Raw genomic sequence first — 7,442 nt, forward strand, 5'->3', positions numbered from 1 at the left:
CTCAGGGGGGGGGGCCCCAGGGTCAGGGTGGCCACTGCCACGAAATCTACCAGCAACAATGGGCACAGGTCGACAGCAGTGAGAGCACAAATGGAAGAACCAAGAGGCTCCACGTTCGCGATTTCAGACAGATTGTGCCAGACTTGGGCGGGCGGGGAGCTCTCATCGCGCTGTGCCAAGACCGTCCTGGAAGTCTCTGGGGAGGGGGGAGTGCTAAATAGATGCGGGCCCATCAGGCGCTCGCCAATTAGCGGTAACCTTTCACTGTGGTCCCGGGCCCGTGGTCCCAGGGGACCAGCTCCCATCACCTGGGTGACTCAGCCTCGCCCTGGCCTCTCTGCAGAGCTTTTACCACTGCCCACCCGCCCTCTCCAGCAGCCAAGTGCCAGCAACAGCACCGGCACCAGGCTCTTTGTGTGTGGAGGCGCAGAGAATAACAGGCAGGAGGCCACCAGGAGGTGGCAGGGCTGCTGGAGCAAGGTGGCGTGGGCCCCTGGGCCTCTTATCAGACTGGCATGAATGCTGTCAGCTGGCCCCGACAAGGTGTGCCAGGATCAAGATGGGCCTTCAATACAAACACCTGCTGGGCCGATGCCGGCCCTAACCCCCAGCAGCAGAGGGAGGGCGCATGGGAACTGCAGAGTATGAGGCTGGGGGCAAGGCTGGGGCCTGGCAGGGAACAGTTCCTGATTCCCAGGGCAGGGGATGCACGCAGACTTGGAGACTCCAGGCTCCCATCCATCAGCTCCCTAGGTAGGCTTCAAGGGCTTGTGGGGGGAGGGGGTGGGGCCCAAAGATCAGAGCAAGCAGTGTGCAGAGGACTTGAGGAAAGGAATAGGGCCTCTCTCTCAAAGTGCTAAAAAGATGCATTTCCAAGATAATTCTTCCCCAGAGGACCCACACACAAGCAGGTCAGCCTGTGAGGGGATGGGCCTCAGCTTTCCCTTCACAGCTGTCTCTCAGTCACCTAGAACCATGTCCCACACACAGTAAGTGCTCAATAAATAATGAGGGGCTGATTGTTGGCTGTAAGTGGCAGCTGGTCAGGGCAGTTTAGACCACTCTGCCCCAGTTTGAAACCCGCCCTGTTGTTTCAGAGGCTGTGTGGCCCTGAGCAGTGATTTTGCTTCTCGGAGCCTTGGGTTGTTTATCTACGAGACAGAGAAAACAGAAGCGCCTCTCCCATGAGCTACTGTGGAGAATAAAGGAGACGGGCGTGTAGCACCTAGCACGAGCCCGGCACCCGGGGACTGCTCGATAAATACTGTGTAAGGAGTGCTGAGCAGTTTGCCAAGACCCTCCCCGCCAACTAAGAGAAAGCAAAAAAGCTAAACACCCTGACCACCCCGGGAGGCGGTCCTGGGCTGCAGTCCCACGGGGCAGCCTGCCTGTGCGAGGTAGCTGGGAAGTGGAGGAGCTGGCCTAGGGCCTCGGACTTCTGCTTCGCAGTCTGAGAATAACCTGTGCGGGTGGGACACTTGCTCCTGCTGCACTGTGGCCACAGACAGCTGTGGTTTTATCCAGTGGCTTTTCCAAGACAGGCGGAAAGGGGAGCCTCTACAGAGAGCAGATGGGGGAGGACGTGCATCTGGGAGGTGGGATAAACTCAGCGGGCAGTGTCCCTGCATGGTGACCCTGGGTGGTGACCTTGCCAGCTCAGTACGGGCCCTCTTGCCAAGGGCTTCCTGCCTGGCCACGATCCACTTCAATGGGGACTTCTCAGATAGTATGTACCGTGTGTGTGTGTGTGTGTGCATGTGTATTTGTGTGTGTGTTTGTGTGTGCATGTGTGTGTGTGCGCATGTGTGTGTGTGCGTGCGTGTGTAGCAGGAGCTGCTTGCTGGTCTGCTTCCTTGCTGTGAGACTGTGGGCAAACTTTTCAACCTCCCTGAGCTTCCCTTGTGAGACGAGCTGTAAAATTTGGTGACTTTTCTGGTTTTCAACTCTCTAACAAGTTACTTTTCCCTCTTTCTTGGAGGTACCCCAGCCTCCTTTGAAGTTTTAGGCCACCTGAAAAGGCTCACTAGTAGCTAGCTTGTTGATTAGCATTTGGGGGCTCTTCAGATGACATCTGTGACAGAGTGGGATGGGACAAATGCCATGAGATGTCAGTGATAACAGAGTTCTAACCAGAGGGTCGTGTGGACATAAACAAAACCGAACCTTGAGAATGAATATAGCAGGTTCCTGTTTCTTGGGTGGTGGTTATACAGGTATGTTCAGTTTTATTTATAAAGTCATTAAACTGAACACTTGTAATTGGTGTAGTTTTCTGCATGTCTATGAAACTTTACATTTTCTTAAGGTTTTTGCCATAGGACACATGCGTTTAAGAGCGAGAGAGAGAAAGAGAGAGAAAATGAGAAATCACCCCCCAGGAGGGATGGCCACATCACAATCCCTTCTCCTCCATTCTCCTCGGGACTTTGGGCTTACGTGCACACATGCCTGGTATTGTTTTCTTTTTTCTTTTCTTTTCTTTTTAGGTTTTTACATGGGGCCCATGAGCTCGCTGGTTTTTCAAGGTGCTGTGTCTGGGACAAACTGTGTAACTGGTCACATGGGATCTAACGCCTTAATCTTCACACCTGCTGGCCTGGCCCTAAAATGTTCATTTTTTGAAAAGTATAATGGGGTAGTTCAACAACATTTTGATCATCTAAATCCAGAGGTATAATGATGGGCTTAGCTGCTTAAATGAAAACAGGCTTTCTTGCTCATAACAGATATTTCTAGGAATGAAGGAGATAAAACCTGGTGGGAAGGAATGGAGACAGAAAACAATCCAGAGAAGAGATAATATTTTAGAGAGGTGAGGTGGAAAGTGTCCCTAACCAGCTCAATGACCCTGGGCAGGTCACTTTACTTCTGTATCTTTTGAAACTTAGTTTCCTGGGGCCAGCAGGTAGCATGGTGGTTAAGGCACTAGACTCCCACATGGCCCACTGCAGTTCAAGTCTCGGGCTCAGTGGCTTGAAAATCACACTGAGTGTTGGAGCATGCATGTGTGTGCATGCTCAGAATCCCAAAGGAAGAGAATGAAGGAGAAGGGATTATGGGGTGGCCATCTCCCCAAGGCGTGATTTCTCACTTTCCCTCTCTGTCTCTTTCTGCGGAATGTACACAGCCCATGGAAAGGACTTATTAAAAAGAGAAACGTAGTTTCCTCACTTGCAGAATGGGCCTAAAACATCCTAGTTGGATGTTTGGTAAACGTTCACCTCTTCCCTTTAGACACGCTGATTTAGGATATGTGGTGTTTAGGAATCTGTTCTTATCTCCTGTTTCTAATCCATTCAGGTCACGAATAGGTCCTCCAAGGTAACATCCACCATCAGAGGAGATGCATAATTTCTGAATATACTAAAACTGCCCCACAAACTTGAAATTACTTTTTTTAAAGTCAAAAATGTAACCAGTGACCCAGATAAAACCGTGAAACATACTGTCCAGTGACCTGCCCCGGCATCCCACCTCCATTCTTAGGCAAACTCGAGTCAACAACAGCTTTGCACCTGGTCCAGTGTGAACACAAAATTATCCTAGAGAAACTCTTCAGGGGAGCACTTTTCAATAGTTCCCTCTTTAAAAGTGAATCATTGTGACCTGATGTTCAAACGAGCGGCCTGTAATCCGCCTACCTCCACGGCAGAGATGTACACAGGAAAAGAGACAGCCTGAAGCAACCAGATCTCAGACCACACGAGGCCTGCAGAGCCACACCTCGAACTATTCCGGCGAGCGGTGGCCACCTGGACACTGTGTGTGTGCTACCCCCAAAGGGAAGAGCTTTCAAGGAGAACTATGGGAGGACAGTCACACCGGGCTCCAACAGCAGTCACGTGCCGCAGACATCTCTGCCCTGCCCTGCATCCACACGGGTAATAACCTTCGTGCTAAACGTGCAGGCAAGGCGAGGCTTCCCTAGCTGAGAACCCAGACACAGTGCTACAAGGCAAGAGCTGCTAATTAAGGGAGGAGAAAGCACCTTCCCCGTGGCCTTGGGATGCCCTGCCAACCCTCTTCTGCCCAGTACCCAAATTAGCTTAATCGAATCCATTGCCCTAAGCGAGATGGGTGCTGGATTGACAAAGGAGGTTCACTTCATTTATAGGCTGGGTCAGGAAGAGACCTGGGGTCTCCTGACTGTCATAGTTTCCCAGAAACACCAGCGGGAGTGAAGGGAAGGAACCCTGCAGCATCCCATGGGAAAAGCCATGAAAACCACACAGTCAGTTGTGCAGGGTTGGCCTCAGGGGCCTCCCCGCGTGGGTAAGATTGCCATGGTAACACACTCTAGCCACTGGAACCATCCAACTCAACACGGCCAGCCAGACCTAGGCCAACCAAACTAGACCTGGCAATCATTTTAAAAATGTATGGAGCTACTGGCTTTCACAGACATCGCCAACTCCCTACAAACCAGCCACATGAGTTCTAAACTAGGAGCCAGAGTGCAGATCATTGAGGGAGCTTCCAAATGTCTAAACACTGCTGGTATTCAAAAATATCCCACGGGGTGGTCCTTCAAGTGTGGCTCCTAGGCCAGCAGCATCCGTATCACTTTGGAACTTGCTAGAAAGGCAGAATCTCAGGTTCCACCCCAGGACCTACCAAAGTTGATGCTCTGGAGCATTGAATGGGTCCCCTCGATGATGCTGACACAAGACAGATTTTGAGAGCTCCTGCTGAGAACGCCTCCATGCTGGCGACAGGGAGGTAGCTAGTAAGATACCTAGCATTTGCTCATTACACGCACATGCTTTCGCTTCCAGGCCTAACAGAGTAACACTGCCTTCTCCAATGAAGGCTAGTTTCCCTAAAGGTGAAAACAAAAGAATCTTACTGGACAACATCAGTAAACATTTAAAACATCTGCCCAGGGATTGCGGGTGGATTATGAAGAGAAAGAACAGGAACGCTCAGCATCTTGACATAGGCTCTTCTAGTCCTCCCTGGCAAAGTTAATTAATACAGAAGCAGGTCATCTTTTGGCAGGTCTTTTCGGGCTTCCTAAGTTTTCTGAAATGACCTGAATGCTCAGCAAGAGATCGCGATCACTACGTCCAGGCTGCAAGGCCTATAGCGGGGACCAGCATGTCTTACCAGGTCAAAGATAGACTCCTGTGGGGGCCATCCCGTAAGCTGATATCAGAGTCATCCTTCAGGTGAACTGAATCTGCCTGAATTGTGCCTGTCTTCCCCACCTAAGTCAATTCGATGGATCCCTCTTCTAAAAGGCAGGTGAAGTCCAATTTTTTAAAAAATGACTTTTGCCATAGGGCACGTGTGCTTGTGGAAAGAAACAATGGAAGGTAAAGTGAGAAATCAACCCCCTGGGAGGATGGCCAAGCCACAATTCCTCTTCTCCATTTTCCTCCTGGGATCTGGGGCACACATGTACATGAACCCGGTGTGATTTTCCAGCTGCCAGACTCAGGACTCGAACCGCAGTCTGCCATGTAGGAGTCCAGCACCTTCACCACCACACCACTTGCTGGTCCCAAGTCCCATTGTAAATAGACTGCAGTTCTCTCCTCTCCATCGGAACCTCAAAGTCAGTTATGGGTGATAAGTTATACACTTATCAAGGTGGGATCACTGTTCTAGGCCACCAGGGTGCCATTTAAGGTGCCATCATCACTCTATTAGCGGGGCATGCCTTCCAGCAGTGAGGAGGCCATGGCTGAGAGGATGCAGCTAAAGAGCCGAGAGGTTTCTCAAATGGGTTCCTCCTAGGGTAGAGGGGGAAACCACAGAGAAAATCCTGAGGCTATGCCCTTTTGGTGCATTTCAGATCCAGCTCTTGACAAGGTGTTAAACCCAACACAATGGCCATTAGAGGAGAAAATCAGCTGGCAGAGCCCACCCCAAGAGAAACAAACCCACAGGCTACCACTTGTGTGGGAGCCCAGGACTTTGGGGGGTTGACTGTATAAGCAAATGGGAGGATGATGCTCCATCCCGCCCAGGCTGGCAGCAAAGTGGCTGAGATTACAGGCCAGAGTTCTCTGCCCATACCATCAGAATACTGCCCTGCGCTTCTGTGGCCTGGGCTGTGCCTCCTGTCTCCCAAGCCCCACTTTAATAAATTCAGTCAGGACTGGGGTTTGGGGAGTTTGGGGAAGGAGAGGTTGTGTGAAGTCTCATTCCTCCTTCTGATGGAGCTGAAAGAACTGAGGGGGAGGAGTCAGCCCCCTGCAAAGGGGCCCCAGAGGGAAAGGAAAGAGGTAGAGAGGAAATTTTAAAACCACACAAAACTGAGAGCACACACACACCAAAGACAACCAGAATGAAGATCATCGCCTAGACATCCGGAAATTCGCTCCTCAGGATCCGCGAGAAGCTGGTCATAATTGTAAAAGGCAATCAGATCATTGAGGTATTACTTAAATAGGGCAAAGACAGTTTTAATTTCTCCCAGTTATGAGTACTACCTATTGTGGATTGAAAAATCAAATCAAACCAAAAAAAAAAAAAGGAGGGTGGTCTCCCAAATAAAAATGCACATGAGAATTTTAGGACCTACAGCTCCATCCAGCCCTCCAGAGCTGGCTGGGCAGAGGAAGGAGACACCCCTCCCCCACCCACATAAATAAATAAATACATAAACAAGGCGCCGCGGACCCGACGTAGCACCTGCCTCTTCTCCACCCTTGTGCACAATCTCCAACTGCTAGTGCGGAGCTGCTGCCACCACCGAGTCGCACCTGCCATCTGGAACGGGCCTCACATATTCCAAGACCTCCTTTCTGCTTCGCTGAACCTCCATCTTCTTTCAAATCACGCCGGGACCAAAACGCACACCCCGGGCCACAGAGAAAGGTGCCTGGGATGAGCCCCCAAACAACAGCCCAACCTTTGAGGGATGCTATATCCTTCAGAGTTCCAAACAGTTCTTTTTTCTTTCGGCTTCCCTTTTTCTCCCTCTCCCCCCCTCTCCGTTTTGTTATCTTTGGGATATCTGGAAAGGGTGTGGGTTGGAAGGAGTGGGAAGAGAAAGGGGCGCAGTGGGCCAAGGTGTGCCTCAGAAGGAAAGGGGCTGGAGAAATGCAATTCCTGATGACAATGACCCCGTGTAACAGACGGAAGAAGGAAAGCTCTCTCCAGCGTTCTTCGCAGATAGGACAAGCCCAGGGTGCCAAGGGGACCAGGAGGGTGCTCTAGAGGGGAAGGCACAGGCCTGAGGACTCTCTGAGCCTGACCTGGGCAAGGGTTGTCCTGCCTGGCCCTCTAGTGTCATCCTGAGAAGGGGTAATACACTACAGTGGCAGGGCAGCTGTGGGAACCCAAACGATGCGCAAACAGCGCCTGCCCTAGGCAAAGCACCCATAAACGACCGCTGTCAATGCTACTCCCGGAAGGGCGCGCTCCAGGTCCCTGGGGACCCGCCTCTGCGGGCGCCGTGGCCTAGGACAGGGAATCCGGGGTCGCTGAAGAAG

The 7,442-nt window shown here is 51.4% G+C and overlaps 1 protein-coding gene across 1 annotated transcript in view; it reads right to left on the bottom strand.

The window, feature by feature from the left end:
• The window catches only part of NOL4L (nucleolar protein 4 like), a 102,897-nt gene extending 95,769 nt beyond the window's left edge, over positions 1-7,128 (bottom strand). The window contains exon 1 of the mRNA XM_006154744.3: positions 6,711-7,128. The gene's annotated coding sequence lies outside the window, so the exon portion shown is untranslated. The remainder of the gene's footprint in view (positions 1-6,710) is intronic.
• Positions 7,129-7,442: the final 314 nt, after the last annotated feature.

This window comes from Tupaia chinensis, unplaced genomic scaffold (genome assembly GCF_000334495.1).
Source record: "Tupaia chinensis unplaced genomic scaffold, TupChi_1.0 Scaffold000418_1, whole genome shotgun sequence".
Classification (NCBI taxonomy): domain Eukaryota; kingdom Metazoa; phylum Chordata; class Mammalia; order Scandentia; family Tupaiidae; genus Tupaia; species Tupaia belangeri.